Source organism: Stenella coeruleoalba, assembly GCF_951394435.1.
Source record: "Stenella coeruleoalba genome assembly, chromosome: 21".
In the NCBI taxonomy this organism is placed as follows: domain Eukaryota; kingdom Metazoa; phylum Chordata; class Mammalia; order Artiodactyla; family Delphinidae; genus Stenella; species Stenella coeruleoalba.
This window is the reverse complement of record NC_137167.1, coordinates 2,207,733-2,224,329: the sequence shown is the minus strand read 5'-3', so window position 1 is coordinate 2,224,329 and position 16,597 is coordinate 2,207,733. Positions and strand designations below refer to the sequence as shown.

The following is a 16,597-nucleotide window of genomic DNA, read 5'->3' as shown; positions in this document are numbered from 1 at the left end:
AACAACATGGATAGACTTGGAGGGCATTATGCTAAGTGAAATAAGTCAGGCTGAGAAAGACAAATACCGTATGATATCACTTATATGTGGAATCTAAAAAATACAACAAACTAGTGAAATAACAAAAAAGAAATAGACTCACAGATACTATAGAGAACAAGCTAGTGGTTACCAGTGGGGAGAGGGAAGAGGGGTGGGACAAGATAGGGGGAGGGAATTAAGAGGTACAAACTACTGGGTATAAAATAAATAAGCTACAAGGATACACTGTACAGCATAGGGAATAGAGCCAATATTGGATAACTATAAATGGAATATAACCTTTAAAAAATAAGTTGTGTATGTGTAATTTCATTGAACTCACCTTATAGATTATGAGAAAAAAATAGATTAATCATGAAAAATGCAGCAAAGTTTACTATTCTTCAAAATCTTAGATAACTTGATTAGTTAAGCACTTGCTACTCTTGTCACTAGCCACAGGTAGGTAAGTTAAGTCTAACCTTAGGGGAGTGATGTGTGTTTGTCTCCTCCTGTAACATGTAGACTTATGTCTCAAAATATAAGCACAAGAAAAATAAGGTACTTAACTATCTATAGCCTGTCAAGAAGACAAATGAGAGACTTCATATTACATTGCATTAAGACTTTAGACATCCTTCCTGCATACATGATCGTATTTAATCACATTGATCCTATTTGAGGCTATTGCTGTCCCCTGGAGGGAGATGAGGAAGGTGAGGCTCAGAGACATGTGTTTGCTGAGTTCATACTGTTTGTGAGCAGAAACCAGAGACTAGACTCCAGGCTCAGATTTTCATACAAGCTCTGCCACTAAATAGCTCTATAAGTGAGGCAAGACACTTTCCTCTGGGCTTAGTCCCCTTTTAAATTAAATAACAGATTTTAACAATACAATCTCTAAGCTCCTTCGAGCGCTGACATTGCAGGGTTCAATGACCAGTCCCCAGGCCTCTGATTCCTGGTCCATCCCTCTTTCCACCACCCCATCCTGCCTTCCTTGCTCCAACCTGACAGGATTTTACTCAGCTAGGAGAACTGTGATGTCTCGGACCAAACTTGGACACAGAGGCACTGCCCTAAAACCTGAGGAGCCATGGGGTCAGGACAGTCCAAGAGGGCTTCCCACTGGCCACAGCTCAGAAGAGTTGTAAGTAAGATCCAGAAGAACAAGGCAGCAACGAAAAACACTGGGTTAACAACAGCCAAAACAAGATAAACACTGAAAGCCAAGGATCTCAGCTAAGACTGACGGTCCTGTGCAGCTGCCAGCCATGAGCCGGCCAGTGGTCAAGAAAGAAGGGGTCATGCAAAGAGGGAGGCAACCATGTGTCAGAAATCAAGAAAGAAAAGTGGCCAGATGGACACCAGGTGGAGAGCTGACCCGTGATGCCAACAGTCAGATGGCCAGTGTGATTCAGGTGCTGGATCAGGACAAGGATGGTCTCCTCTCTGCTCTTTTATATTTTGCTTTTAATCTTTTAGAGTGTAGGGTATAAACTAAAGTGATCATGGTGACCTAGCAAGCCAGAACTTTCTGGATACAGGAGCAGTGGAATTACAGGTGGAGAGGAGTGGGATTGCTAAATGGACGCGGTTGTTGTCGCTTCCCACACCCAGGCACACCACACCACGTGCGCTATTACAGCCTTCACGTGGACGAGACTCTGCGCTCCGCCGAGCTTGATGAGGGTCTGGCGCGCTGGTGACCCATGAGATAAGCCTGCCTGCCTGCCTCTGTGACAAGGTCAGTCTTCCTTCCGCTGAAGCCAGTTTCCCCTGAAGTAAACAAGTGTGGAGAAAGGACTTGAGAATTTGGGGTTTGTGAAGAAAGCTTCGCAGATGTGACTGTGAAATTATTTACTTAAGAAGCCTACTTCTTTGGGGGCAGGGGAGAAAATCCTACATCTACTGGACGCTGTAGGGGACGCTGTGATGCACGACGCAGACCCCGCCCGCCAGGGACTAAAGAGCTCCTCCCCGCCGCGGAAAGCGTGGGCGGCGGCAGCTAGCAGGTCACTCCCTGCCCCGGACCGCCGGCCTCTGCAGGGGCACCCTCGTCCGCGGTCACGCTCCCCTCGCTGGGGAGCCCACGACCAGTGACTGGCTGCTGTGGGCGTCTAAAAGTGCAGCCCCCTCGCTCCAGCTGGGGCCACTCTAGCTCCAGAGCCCCCCACCCCCATCCCCGGGGGCTGTAGAACTGGTCCTCCCGGGCCCCCTCTGTCTGGTCCTGCCTCAGTGATTTCCCCACGTGATTCTCTGCAGCAGACACTCCATCAGGTGAGGAATAATTACTTAAAACAAGATGACTGACTGGGATTTATCAAGTAACAACAGCAAAAAAAACACCAATAGTAGTAACAGCTACTTTAAATGAGCTCTTACTACGTGTCAGGCATAGTCTGTTATCCCATAAAATCCTCACAGCAGTGCTACTGAATAGATATTAGTATCTCCGTTTTACAGATGAGAACACTGAAGTCTAAAGAGGTTGAAGTACTATTCCCAAGGTCACAGAACTGATAAGATCTGTCTGGCATTTGAACTCAGGTCTGTCTGGTCACAAAGCCTGTGCACCACCTCTATTCCAGTATCCACACTGGAAGCACTTTTGCTGTCAGAACTGTGAATCCAAGCAGTTATTATGCAGTGATCACCTCGATATTCTAAGAATCGCATTGCATTGGGAAAGCAGGAAGGGTAAGAGAGAAAGGGAGTGTAAGCAGTGTTTCCTGTGCTTTGTTCTAATTGAAATCAAAGATAAACAGACTTCATTAAGTTCGATCTTATAAGGAATCTTACCTAAATCTATTCTTCGTTAGTAATTGTTGAGTTGAATTGTGTCCCCCCAGAAGCTATGTTGAAGTTCTAACCCCCCAGTGTGTGACCTTACTGGAAACAGGGTCACTGCAGATGCAATTAGTTAAGAGGAGGCCATCCTGGGGTGAAGGGGCCCTACTCCAACATGGCTGGCGCCGTCAAGACAAGACAGTGTGAAGGCCCAGGGGAGAAGCCATGTGACCGCAGAGGCAGAGATGGAGAGGGGCAGCTCCAAGCCAAGGAGCACCAAGGATCACCAGCCGCCCCCAGGAGCTAGGACGAGGCAGTGAAGTGTTCTACCCAGAGCCTCAGAGGGGGCATGGCCCTGCTGACTCCTTGGTCTCAGACTTCTAGCCTTCAGAACTGTGAGAGAGTGAAGTTCCGTTGTTTTAAGACACACTCTTTGTAGTACTTTGTTATAGCAGCCACAGGAAACTAGTACAGAATCATGTAAACACAGAGAAAAACGACAAGGATGTAGCATTTTCTGCCCATCAAGTTTATGTCCACCAAACTTTTTAATTGGAAAAATTCACGTCTGATAAAACCACCACAAGCAGTAGTGTATCAGTAGATGTTTAACAACCAGCTCCAAAAAAAAGGTATTTGTAGGTACGTGTGTGTCAATATATGTCTATAACTGATATAAAGGATATGTAACACAATTTAGAAATAATAAAATATACAGTGCTCTTTATCATCAGTTCCATTTAGCCAACTGATTCTCACAGAAAACTTTCTGTTGATTTTTGCTAAATTCTGAATCCGTAGCCAGCCCGGAGTTATAACTGATGAATGAGTCATGACATGAATGTCACTGGTAAGATTATATTTAATTCAAATTCTAGTTAGTAGGCATCTTTCACTGAAGTGAAATGGGTTTTAATAAATGATTATTGTTGCTACTCTAAAATAATAATGGATAACACTTACTGAATATTTACTATGTGTCAGTCTCCACACCAGGCACAGAGGACACAGCAGCCCCCAGACACAGTTCCTCCTTTGTGGAGCTTAGTCTAAGAGAAGACAGACACTAAAAGAAAATTTAGTGTGCAGGAGATGCATGGCACCATTCAATTTAGGATGCTAAGATGCTGAGAGTTTCCTCCCCAGCTGAGGACTGAGTCAGAGGACTGACACTGCAGTCCTAAGGAGAAAGGATGGGTTGGAGATACCTTTGGTGGGATTTTTGGACATGATTTGGTGATTGGATATAAACACAAAGGAAAAAGAGGAAGGATTAAATACTCAGCTTTGTGGCGTAAAGTACTTTCATTCAATTATCAATTCAATGAATATTTATTGAGCACCTACAAATGCCATGCAGCATTCTAGGTATTGAGGGTGCAGTGCTGAGCAAGAAAAGGCACCTTAGTGAGACGTGGGGAGGAGACAGACAATCAATGGGTCAATTACTCAATAAATCGTTAAGTGATGGCTGCTAAGCAAAGCATTAAAATAGGCTGAGGTGATAGAGGAGGAGACTTTGGATTGGACTGGGCGGCCGGGGGGACCTGTCTGAGGAGATGACATTTAAACTAAGTTCTGAAGAACAAGAACAAGACAACCGTGCAAAGTAGGAGAAACAGCATGACAGGAAGAGGGACTATTTGGTGAAATTCTCCAAGGCAAAAATGAGCTTAGTGAAATGAGAAATTGGTAGGGTTGCCAGATATAGAAATAAAAATACAAGATATCCAGTTAAATTTGAATTTTAGATAACCAGCTATTTTTATTTTAGTATTAATATGTCCCATACAATATTTGGAACATACTTATACCAAGAAAAAAATAACTTTGTTGTTTATCTGAAATTCAAATTTAACTGGGTGCATGTAGAAAACTCCTAAAGAATCAACCACAAATTCTTAGAACTAATAGAAATTACATGAAGATTTGTGGACACAAGTTTAATATACAAAAGCCAACTGCTTTCCTATATATCAGCAATGAAAAATTGGAATTTTATTTTATTCTATTTATTTTTTAATTTTTAATTTTTTGGCTATACCACATGGCTTGTGGGATCTTAGTTCCCCAATCAGGGATCAAACCCCATGTCCACATTAACCACTGGACCACCAGGGAATTCCCAACAATTGGAATTTTAAATTAAAAACACAATATCATTTGCATTACTACCAAAAAAAAGAAAGAGAGAAAAAGAATAAAGAAAGAAAGACTTAGACTTAGGAATATATAAACCTAACAAAATATGTACAAGATCTATATGAAGAAAACTAAAAAGAGCTTTGATGAAAGAAATCAAAGAAAATCTAAATAAGTTCAAGGATAGGCAGAGACTATTGTCAAGATGTCAGTGCTTCTCATCCTGACCTATAGAGTCAGTGCAGTACCAATGAAAATACCAGGAAGTTATTTTGTGGTTATCAAGAAACTGATTCTAAAGTTTGTATGGATAGGCAAAATGCCCACAATATCCAACATAATATTGAAGAAGAACAAAGTTGAAGGACTGACATTACTCAACATCAAGACTGTAAAGCTACAGTAATCAAGACAGTGTGGTACTGGTGAAAGAATAAATGGCCAGTAGAACAGAATAGAGAGTTCAGGAATAGACCTGCATAAGTATAGTCAATGGTTCTTTGACAGAGATGCAAAGGCAATTCAACAGAGAAAGGATAGTCTTTCCAACAAATGGTGCTAGAACAACTGGACATCCACATGCAAAAAATTAATCTAGACATAGACCTTACACTCTTCCCCAAAATTAGCTCAAAATGGAACATAGACCTAAATATAAAATTTAAAACTATAAAACTTCTGGAAGATAAGATATAAGAACATCTAAGTGGTGCATTTGATGATGACTTTTTAGATACAACACCTAACAGCCCAATCCATGAAAGAAAAATTCGTTAAGTAGAATTTCATTAAAATTAAAAAATTCGTTAAGTAGAATTTCATTAAAATTAAAATTAAAATTTTAATTAAAATTAAAATTTCCACCAGGAAACTGCGCTTCCCTGGTGGCGCAGTGGTTGCGAGTCCGCCTGCCGATGCAGGGGACATGGGTTCGTGCCCTGGTTCGCGAGGATCCCACATGCTGCAGAGCGGCTGGGCCCGTGAGCCATGGCCGCTGAGCCTGCGCGTCCGGAGCCTGTGCTCCGCAGCGGGAGAGGCCTCAACGGTGAGAGGCCCGCGTACCGCAAAAAACAAACAAACAAACAAAAAAAAAACTTCTGTTGAAAGATATGGTTAAGAGAATGAAAGAACAAGCCAAAAACTGAGAGAAAATATTTGCAAAACATACAAGTAAAGAACTTGTATTCAAAATAGCACAAAGAACTCGTAAAACTCAACAATAAGAAAACAAATAATCCAATTATAAAGAAGGTAAAAGATCTGAATAGACACTCACCAAAGAACATACACAGGTGGCAAATAAGCCTCTGAAAAAATGCTCAACATCTTATGTCATCAGGAAATTGCAAATTTCCTAACAAACTATACAGCTATTAGAATGATTAGAATCTAAAACACTGACACCACCAAATGCTGGTGAGGCTGTGGAGCAATGGGAACTCTCATGCATTACTGATGGGAATGCAAAATGGTACAGCCACTTCAGAAGACAGTTTGGCAGTTTCTTACAATGCTAATCATACTCTAACCATACAATCCAGCAATCATGCTCCTTGATATTTACTCAAATGAGCTGAAAACTTTTATCTACAAAAAACCTGCACATGAGTGTTTATAGCAGCTTTATTCATAATTGCCAAGCCTTGGAAGCAATAAAGATATTCTTCAATAGGTGAATAGAAACGAAGTTTGATATATCCATACAGTGGAATATTGCTCAGCAACAAGAAGAAATGAACTATCAAGCCACAAAAACATGGAAGAACCTTAAATGTATTCTGCTAAGTGAAAGAAGCCAGTCTGGAAAGGGTACATACTGTATAATTCCAACAATATGACTTTCTGGAAGAGGCAAAACTATAGAGAATAAAATGGTCAACAATTACCAGGGGTTGGAGGGGAATCAGAGGGGAGTTGAGTAGCTGGGGCACCCGGGATCATTAGGTCAGTGAAACTATTCTGTGTGATAATGTAACTCCAAAAAAGATAAACACGTGCCATTAAGCACATGTCATTACACATTTGCCAAAACCTAGAGAAGTGTACAACATAAAGAGTGAACTATGGACTTTATTTAATAATAATGTGTTAATATTGATTCCCCAGTTGTAACAAATGTATCACAAGATATCAACAGGGAAAATTGTGTGGGAAGGTGGAGGGGGTATATGGAAACTCTACTTTCTGCTCAATTGCTCTAAAAGTCAAAGTATATTAATTAAAAAAAGAATTTAACTGGGCATCCTGTATGTTATCTGGAAACCCTAGGAACACAGAGAAACCCCTGTGGTTGGACTTAGTGGGTGAATGGAGAGTGGAATGGGATAAACTTAAAGAAGTAGAGAAGGGCCAGAGTACAGAGAGCTTTGTAAACCAGGAGTTGTGATTTCATTCTAAGTGTAATGCGATGCCCCTGGAAAGATCAGTATTTAAAAAATTCTCTCTGGCTGCCATGTGGAGAATGGATGATTCCTGCTGTGGAAGCGGGAGACCTTTCCAAGGAGCTTGCATTTGCCCAGGCAGGAAGTGAGGGTGCCTTGGCTGGTGGCAGAGGAGGTGAAGAACAGTGGTCAGATCTCTAAAGTGGGGACAGAAACAACAGAGTTTTGTGCTGGGATTGGGGACGGAGAATGAGTGGAAGAGAGGAGACAGACCTTTTTACAGAGATGGTAAAGACTAGGTGTAAAAAGTCGAGAGTTTTTTGTCCTTTGAGATGTCTATTAAATATCCAAGTGGAGGTGTCAATTTTACTAAGCTAGGGAATGATGTCATTAACTTATACTGGAAACAATGGCAAAGGAGCAGTTTGCATGGGAAAGGTCATAAACTGGATTTTTGACATGTTAAATTTGTGACACTGTGAGAGATCTGAATGCATGTGTTGAGTAGGCAGCCACATGTCTTAGTCTAAAGTTGAGAAGAGAAAGTTTGGCCTGGAGATACCATTTGGAAATTGCTGGTACGTAAGATACAACTGGAGTCGTGGTGTTGAATGAGGTTGCCTGTTGAGGCTCACATGTCCTAATCTTTGCTTTATAACCCAAGATGGCACAGAGTAGGGTAAGCAGTCTCTCCAAGGCTGGCTACTGGTCCCCATAGGCTACAACCCAGGTCTTTTCTCCTTTGGACCCCCAAACTAGTTTCCACTGGGTCCCCACCAACTTGTTCTGGGGGGTAGAGATGGGGGCACAGAGCTTGGCCTTTGCACTACTTCTCATTGTAGTCTTCCTCTCATCCCCTCTCTCCCTCTCTCCCTCTCCCCGAATCTTTGAGCTCTTTAATGAGTCGAGGGGATGAAAAGGGACCTGTTCCAGAGTCACCATCACCTCACCCCCAGGTTATTAGTGCTTAAAATTTGCCTCATTTCTGACAATACTCTTCCCAAGGCAAGTGTTGGTCTGCATCACATAGTCCGAGTAGGGCTGGGGTAGAAGAACACAACAAGCTGGTTAAATCCCAAGTACAATTTCACTAGCTATCTGTTCCTTATTGTGGGTCCCTTCTCCAGTCTGCACATGTGTCTCCTTCCACCTTCTTAAACAGCCAACTGTTTTGTTTATCAGTGCACTGACAGAACCCTCCCATCATTCTTGAGATATTTTCTCCTTCAGTTTCTTTAGAGTGAGAATCTAAAGTGAGGATTCTCTAGGAATGAGATAATAGTTAGTAGGGAGGTACAATCTGCTTTTGTCAAATCACTCTTGCTTTTATTGACCTAGACAATTACCTGGGATCTGTGCAGCTACTTATTTTCTAATTCTTCTCTCTACCAGAACTCTTTTTTATGTCCAAATTTTAAAATTACTTTTCAATTGAGGCATAACATGAGTATAGTAAAGTGTCTAAATTGCCCCGTTCTTATATGTACGATGAATGATTTTTAAGCTTGTATACAACTATGTAGTCCATACTGTTTTTAACCTTTTGTTTTCTTTCCAGAATAGCGAAAATAAAACATGTCACAGAAAATATAGTTAGTTATGTTATTTAATCTCTTTAGACCAACATTTACAAACTTTTGGATCTCTGGACCACTTTACACTGCTAAAAATTATTGAGACCCTTAAGAGCTCTTTGCTTGTGTTACTTGAGAGATAGGTAGGTAGGTAAGTAGGTGGATAGATGATAGATAGATAGATGTATATTAGATATATATTATAAATTAAATCTGAAAAAGTTACAAAACACAAGAATACAAAAGCACACATTCCATTAGATTTTGTAATAATGACACCATGGGAAACTTTTCTGTATACTTGTGAGAGGATGAGGGTGAAAAGGGCAAATAATGTCTTAGAATTATTATGAAAATAGTTATTATTATTACGGAAATAGTTTTCACCTCACACACTCCATGAAAGAGCCTTTAAGCTCTCCAGCAATGATCAAGAGACAGCACTTTGAAAATGACTCTTCAAGACCTCAGTTTTTATTTCTACATAATATGACATTAGACTAGATAATCTTTAATAGTCTTTTTACTCCGATTTCTATGATCTCTGACTTCCATTTTTTGATGCCGCTTTAAGTTCACAAAACACTTTCTCACATTCACTTATTTTCTTTCTCACTGCTGTGAGACAGTAGAATAACCCATGTGTTATGTAGATCACTGGGAAAGGTGAGGAGTGCAAAGCTGATATTTAGAGATCAGCTCTAAAAGCTTCCAGGACCTCATCAGATGCCATAGAACCTGATGTGCTGGAAAGCTTCCTGCATGATCAGATATGAGATCCCCATTTCTGCTTCACCGGAGCGCTTTTTATATAGTGGCGTTCCACATAGATTTAATTTTTTTAAAAGAGGGTATTCCAAGCAAACAAACAAACAAATGAAAAAGATAAACTGAACCTCCTCAAAATTAAAACCTTTTGTGAATCAAAAGACGCAATCAGGGACTTCCCTGGTGGCGCAGTGGTTAAGAATCCGCCTGCCAATACAGGGGACATGGGTTCGATCCCTGGTCTGGGAAGATCCCACATGCCATGGAGCAACTAAGCCTGTGAGCCACAACTACTGAGTCCGTGAGCCACAACTACTGAGCCTGCATGCCACAACTGCTGAAGCCCACGTGCCTAGAGCCCGTGCTCCACAACAAGAGAAGCCACCGCAATGAGAAGCCCATGCACCACAGCGAAGAGTAGCCCCGCTCACCGCAACTAGAGAAAGCCCGCACACAGGAATGAAGACCCAATGCAGCCAAAAAAAAAAAAAAGTCACAATCAAAAAGTGGACAGAACAGGAGAAAATATTTGCAAGTCATATATATGACAAGAGTCTAGTGTCCAGAATACGTAAGGAAGTTGTCAACTCAATAATAAAAAGACAAATAATTCAATTTTTTAAATGGACAAAAGATTTGAATAGACATTTCTTCTAAAATATATATACAAATGGCCAAGAAGCAGATAAAAAGATGCTCAACATCATTAGTCACTAGGGAAATGCAAATCAAACCCACAGTGAAATACCACTTCACACCTACTAGGATGGCTATAATCTAAACGAGAGGTAATGATAAGCGTTGACGAGGCTGTGGAGAAACTGGAACCCTCCCACATTCTTGCTGGGATTGTACAATGGTGCAGATGCTGTGGAAAACAGTTTTGCATTTGTTCGAAAAGTTGAACATAGAGTTACCATATGACCCAGCAATTCCACTCCTAGGTATATATCCAAGAGAATTTAAAACATATGTTCACACAAAAACTTGTACACAAATGTTCGTAGCAGCAATATTTCAAAATAGCCCCAAGTGGAAACAACTCAAATATCCGTCAGCTGATAAATGATTAAACAAATTTGGTATATCCATACAATGGAATATAATTCAGCCATGAATAAAGTCCTGATTCATGCTACAACATGGATGAACCTTAAAAACATTATGCTAAGTGAAAAAGCCAGACACAAAAGGCTACATATTGTACGATGACATTTATGAAATGTCCAGAATAGACAAATCCGTACAGAGAGAAAGTAGATTAGTGGTTGCTAGGAGATGGGGAGAGGAGAGAACGGTGAGTGACTGGTAACAGGTATGGAGGTTTTTTTGAAATAATAAAAATGTTCTGGTATTATACAGTGGTGATAGTTGCATAACATTGTGGATAAACTGAAAACCACTTTATTAGTATATACTTTACTATATGAAAACTACTTTATTCGTATATACTTTAGTATATACTAAAAAACACTTTAAAATGATGAGTTTTGTGTTCTATGAATTATATCCCAAACAAGTATTGTGGAAAAAGTGTTGTCCTCCAGAAATTATTATTTGGAGCTTTAGAGACAACTTGAAACAAACTTTGTGATCCAGAAAATAAACAAATGGGTGGAGGAGACTGTAGTGTAGATTTCTGCTGAGGAGGAGTTTGTGGAGAATCCCTGTTGCCAGATTGAGTGCAGCATTGGGCTTAGTTCCTGGGTCACTTCGCTCCCAGGGCAACTGCTGTTGAGCTCAGAGTTTGAAAATGCAGTTGTCTGGGACTTCCCTGGTGGTCCAGTGGTTAAGATTCCAGGTAGGCTTCCACTGCAAGGTGCGTGGGTTCAATCCCTGGCTGTGCCGCATGCTGCACGGCACAGCCAAAATATAAATACATAAAATATATTTTTTTAATGCCGTTGTTTAAGCTGAGTGAATACAGTGCTGGTGGGGCAGATGCAAACCCGCAAGAAAGTATAGACAAGCCAGTTTAAGGGCTGCCTACCACGCCCTAAGCCTGGGTTAGGGCAGAACTTACCTGTGTTCTTGGGAAACTCAGGCAGAAATGAAACTTGAGAAACTATTAGAAAGAAGGAAACAAGAACAAAACCCCAAACACCAGCTTAACCATGACAGCACATGGGTCCCATACATCATGGAAAAATCATCTGCTTCCTCATGGAGTGCCTTTTCTCTGGTCACCTGTGGAGTTTGGGAAGGGTGATCCAATCAAAGCAGCCTGCATTTGAGTTCATTCCCCAAAGAAGAACACAAAAGGCAGAAGAATGGAGTTTAATGACAAAAGACAAATTTTTAAATATGACAGAAACACATTAGATGGTGTGAGGTGGGGTAAGTCCAGGAGCAAATGGACAGATGAACTTTCTCCTGAAGCCATGCCTGGATCTACAGCTGGAGTAAGAACTGGGAGACGGGAGAAGCAGAGTGAGACTCAGGCTCCAGGTGGTAGCTCCATGGGGAAAAGGAGACCAACCAGTCCTAAGGTAGAGGGACTTCCAGAAAAGGACCACAAGGGCGGGTCTCGACATCCCAGGTAAGGGACCGGCCTGGTGTCAGTGGGGCTGCGTTCAGGTGTCGACTTCCTGGGGTTGCAGAGGTGCCACATCAGTAGGTACCCTGGTCTGAATTTTCAAGGCACGACTAAGATGACCCCACGCAGGTGGGAGGGAGAAGGCCCCAATAGGCTGGCATGCAGGACTTCTGCAAGGGGCACAGAGTTTGAAAGCTATGTCATGTCTTGTGTGTTACCTAGGCTGATGATCCCAGAGTTCTGAGTTTACACTGAAGCAATGATATTCAAATACAAACAAAGAGTAACTGGACAGATATATGACTGCAACCACTGCATAGCATAAGCTATATATAGATTTACGTATTTACACTCCCAGGGAGAGAGAAGTGGAAAGATTTCTTTAAAAAAAAAAGAAAGAAAAGTATACAGCCTTTTGATTAGTTTTCTCATGTTCTGTCTTCATGTAAAATGAAATTTAGGGCCAAAGGCTGTAAACAGTAACAAATATGCAACATCCATCTGGAGTGGTATATGAATAGTCACTAAGGAAACGTTTCCAAGAAAGAAACCATAAATGCTTTCACCAAAGCCAGATAATTAGAAGTGTTGTTAAAGAAACAGTGTAGGATTTAAAAAAAAAAAAATCCCTGGTTAAGATAAAACAGATTTGATTACATTTTAGTTGCCAGGTCTTCCCCAAATCCTTAAAATCTTTCATGAAAATGAATTAAAATTGTAATTCTTAATAGGAAATTTGAGAACAATCAAGCTCTCTCAATAGATTAGAATGTTGCAAATTTCTGAAAATAATGTATAATCTTAAGAGTACAATACGTCACACATTATTTTCTTCTCCTAACTCATGGGATGCTTTTTTCCTTTGCAGTTATATGAAAAAGATCCTCTATATTCTTTTTCTGTTTAAGTAAGTTTAGAGAAGGTAAATTTCATTACTATAATTTCATGTAGGCTTGCAAACAAAGACTGGCCCACATCATAAAGAGAACCACGGGGTGTCTGAAACATATCTGGCAACTGTGGTTATCCACAAAGTGCCCTTTGAGTTGGGGCAGGATTGTGTGGACGAGGAACTAAAGCACAGAAGGGAAAAGTAACCCTGGGATAAGAGCCTGAGTCAGGAGAAAACCCTGGTAGGTGGAGAGGTCTGGTACTCCCTGCCTTCTGGGCTGTGGTACTCGCAGGTAGGCTCACAGTCCCTTCTCTGAGATTCATGGGGTCAGATGTGTTTCCAAGTTCTGAATGTTTGGGGCTTCATGAAGGTAATCTATTTTGGATATACTGTGACAGATGGTGTGACACCCCACGGAGGCTGGGGCAGCAGTTCACAACCCAACACAGCAGCACGTCTGCAGTTTCTGTATGAACATCACACTAACTGGGATAAAGGGAGACTAAGAATAGCCTCCAGTCAGTTCAGACCAGGTTTTGCCTTCAAATGAATTCTGAAAATCTCTTGGTTTTCAGGAATTTCTTTGGAATTGTGGGCAAAAGATGGTGAACCTGTAATTAAATGTAAGAGTCTGTGCCCTCTTCCTCTGCACGGAGGGAAACCCTCTCTGGGCTCTGGGTGGAAAGTCCTCTCCAGTGGCTCCTTCACTCTGTCCCCCTCGAGCTCCACAGCAGAGCTTGAACAAGAGACAGCAGCGCCCCGACCCCTGTGCCACCCTGGCTGGACCATCAATGAGTCTTGAAAGAGATGTATTTGACTTTTAGTCAAATGTGGAGATAGATCCTCGTTAGTTACACCCCAAGAGAAGGATTTTGTATTTGCTGGATCTGGTGCAGCATGGTGAGTATGTGAGTATCCAAATAATCCTGGGGAATCTTTCACTCTATTGCTCACTTTTACCTAAATTAAGTGTATCGTTTGTCTCAACAGTTGATTAAAAAACATCCTAGTTTCCTAATGAACTTAGATGGATAAGGATCCCTGTCTGTTCTCCTTCTATCTGCTCCCTTTCTCTCCCCACTGAGCCCTCTGCCCCCAATCCAAGTTCAATGGAATTAAAAGTATGAGCAAATTTTGAAAAACCTTATTTGGGATATTGAGATAACTAGCACTTTGTTTTCAAGCATAACAGATGTAGCCAGTGTGAAGTAAAGTCATCTTTTTGGCTGTGAACCAATTTTTAAGTTTGAAATGGCCAAGTGGTCAGTTTAAGAACTGAAAATGCCATTTTCTTGGTCTTCAGACCTACTCAATGGAGGAAAATAATGAAGGAAAGAAATATGTGAGCTACACTTGCCACTTAAAATGTTCTAGTAGCTGCATTTAAAAATGTTAAAGGAAGCAAGTGAAATTAATTTTAATAATGTTTTATTTAAGCTAATATATCAGGAACATTAACTTAATATAAAAAATAATGAAATAACTTACATTCTTTTTTTCACACCAAGGCTTCAAAGTCTTGTGTGTATTTTTTACTTAAAGACCATCTTGAATTGTACCAACCACATTTCAAGTGTTCAGTCGCCACATATGACCATCAGCTACTGTGCGGGGAACGTGAAAGTTTAGAAAATAGAGCCAGCACCCAAACGCTCAGCAATTTGTGATTCTTCTGGGGAAAGAATTGCTCCTACTTAAACTAACGAAGCACACAGGATTCAGGAAGAGAATCGCATGCCATTCCTTGGCTAAGCAGAAGTCACAATTTGAACCCCAAACTGGAGGAAACAGTGCAATGGAAAAGTTTTGCCCATCAATTTTTTTGCAAACCCAGGTATCTCTGTTGACTTTAACCCTGGTAGCAATGTAAACCGCTCTGAGGAAAGCAAACGTGAACATGGTAAATAAGTGTTGCAATGGTTCAAAAGTAAAATTCAAGCGTGTTTATGCAGTTAGGCTTCCTGCCCTCAGGAGCCAGGGAATTTAGATTTTGCAATCTTGTTTTAGAGTAACCAGTTGCATCTAGATTTTCACCACTATAAAATGAGAATAATATACAGTGTTTGTTACAGGCATTGTTCTCAGTGTATTACATGCACTGATTTGTTTAATCCTCATGATAATTGTATAAGGAAGACACTATATTTTATTTCCACTTGAAAGATGAAGAAACTGAGACCAAAAAGGTAAAGTAACTTCCTCGCAAGGTCACAGAGCTGAGGAGAAATGAATTAGAATTCAAACCCATGTTATTAATCATTATTCTCTAAACTACTAGATCTACAATGTTAAAATAAGATGAAACCTCATTATCTTAAATAGAAATTACAGTATAAATGCAATATATTAATATTCAGAAACAACCCTTTATTAATGAAAATGACATTTGTTAAAGGAAATCCTATTCCATTTATGTTTAAATTATATGTAGTTTGTCTCATGTTGTACTCAGACAGCTAAAGTTTAAACTCATCCATTCATTTATTCTGCTCAAATATCAACTCTCAGTGAGACTTTCCCTGATCACTTAAGGTAAAGTAGTAAGAACCTCCCAGCCCTTGGCAATCTCAATCTTCCTTAATTATAAATTTATACATATAAATTCCTCATTATAAATATATATATTATAAATTTATATATAAATTCCTTATTATAAATTTACTTACATGTTTGTGCTGTCTCTCTCCATCCTTAATAATATAAGCTCCACACAGGCAAGACTTGTTTTCTGTTTTGTTCACTACTATATTGCCAGTACCTAAAAACAATGTTTGGATCTTAGTAAATTCTCAATAAACATTTATTAATTGAATAAATGAATGATTTTTATATTTAATCATTTATGCTGAAACAACACACATAGCAATTATGTACATAGACTGTGGAGCAAAATATACTTGTGTTAGGGGTATAGTTGCCATTTACCATTTGTAAAATATACAAATAATAATAAATATATTGACCTTGTTAGGTTATAGGGAATAGGATACCACTTTCTAAAAGTGACATAGAGGCTGACACACTGAATGTGGTTGTGTTGTTATTTTTGTAACATTTTTATTACTTATCCATTCCTTAAATAAATACAGTGTCAAACACTGTGCTGGGTGCTGAAGGACTTTGCATTGAAGAAGACATCTCTTTTGAGATACCTCGTAGATTGTAGATAGATTGCTGGACTGATGAGAAGGAAAGGAACTCTTCAGGATGCCACAGCCCTGCAGGCTTTAGCCCCGACCCCAGCCCTTAACCACAGAGTGAGCTGAAAGCAGAGTCAGGAGCTGGGAGCAGTAAGCAAATGAGATGTGCAGTGTTTCCCTGAGGGCAAAGGCTGAGAGCTGTACTGCAGTCGGGAGCTCCAGCCTTGGGCCAGTGCCAGGTGGGCGAGGGAAGCCTGTGTTCTGACATCAGCCAGGGGGTTTCAGAGAGGACTGAAGTAGACAGTGCCAGCTTCAGTAGTAGCAAAAGGAGGCACAAGTTCTCTCTGATGAAG

The 16,597-nt window shown here is 40.5% G+C and overlaps 1 long non-coding RNA gene across 1 annotated transcript in view; it reads right to left on the bottom strand.

Annotated features, from left to right (window-relative positions):
- The window catches only part of LOC307179642, a 40,711-nt gene that overhangs the window by 13,407 nt on the left and 10,707 nt on the right, over positions 1 to 16,597 (bottom strand). Inside the window, exon 2 of the long non-coding RNA XR_013825490.1 lies at positions 15,771 to 15,862. This is a non-coding gene — a long non-coding RNA (uncharacterized lncRNA). The remainder of the gene's footprint in view (positions 1 to 15,770; positions 15,863 to 16,597) is intronic.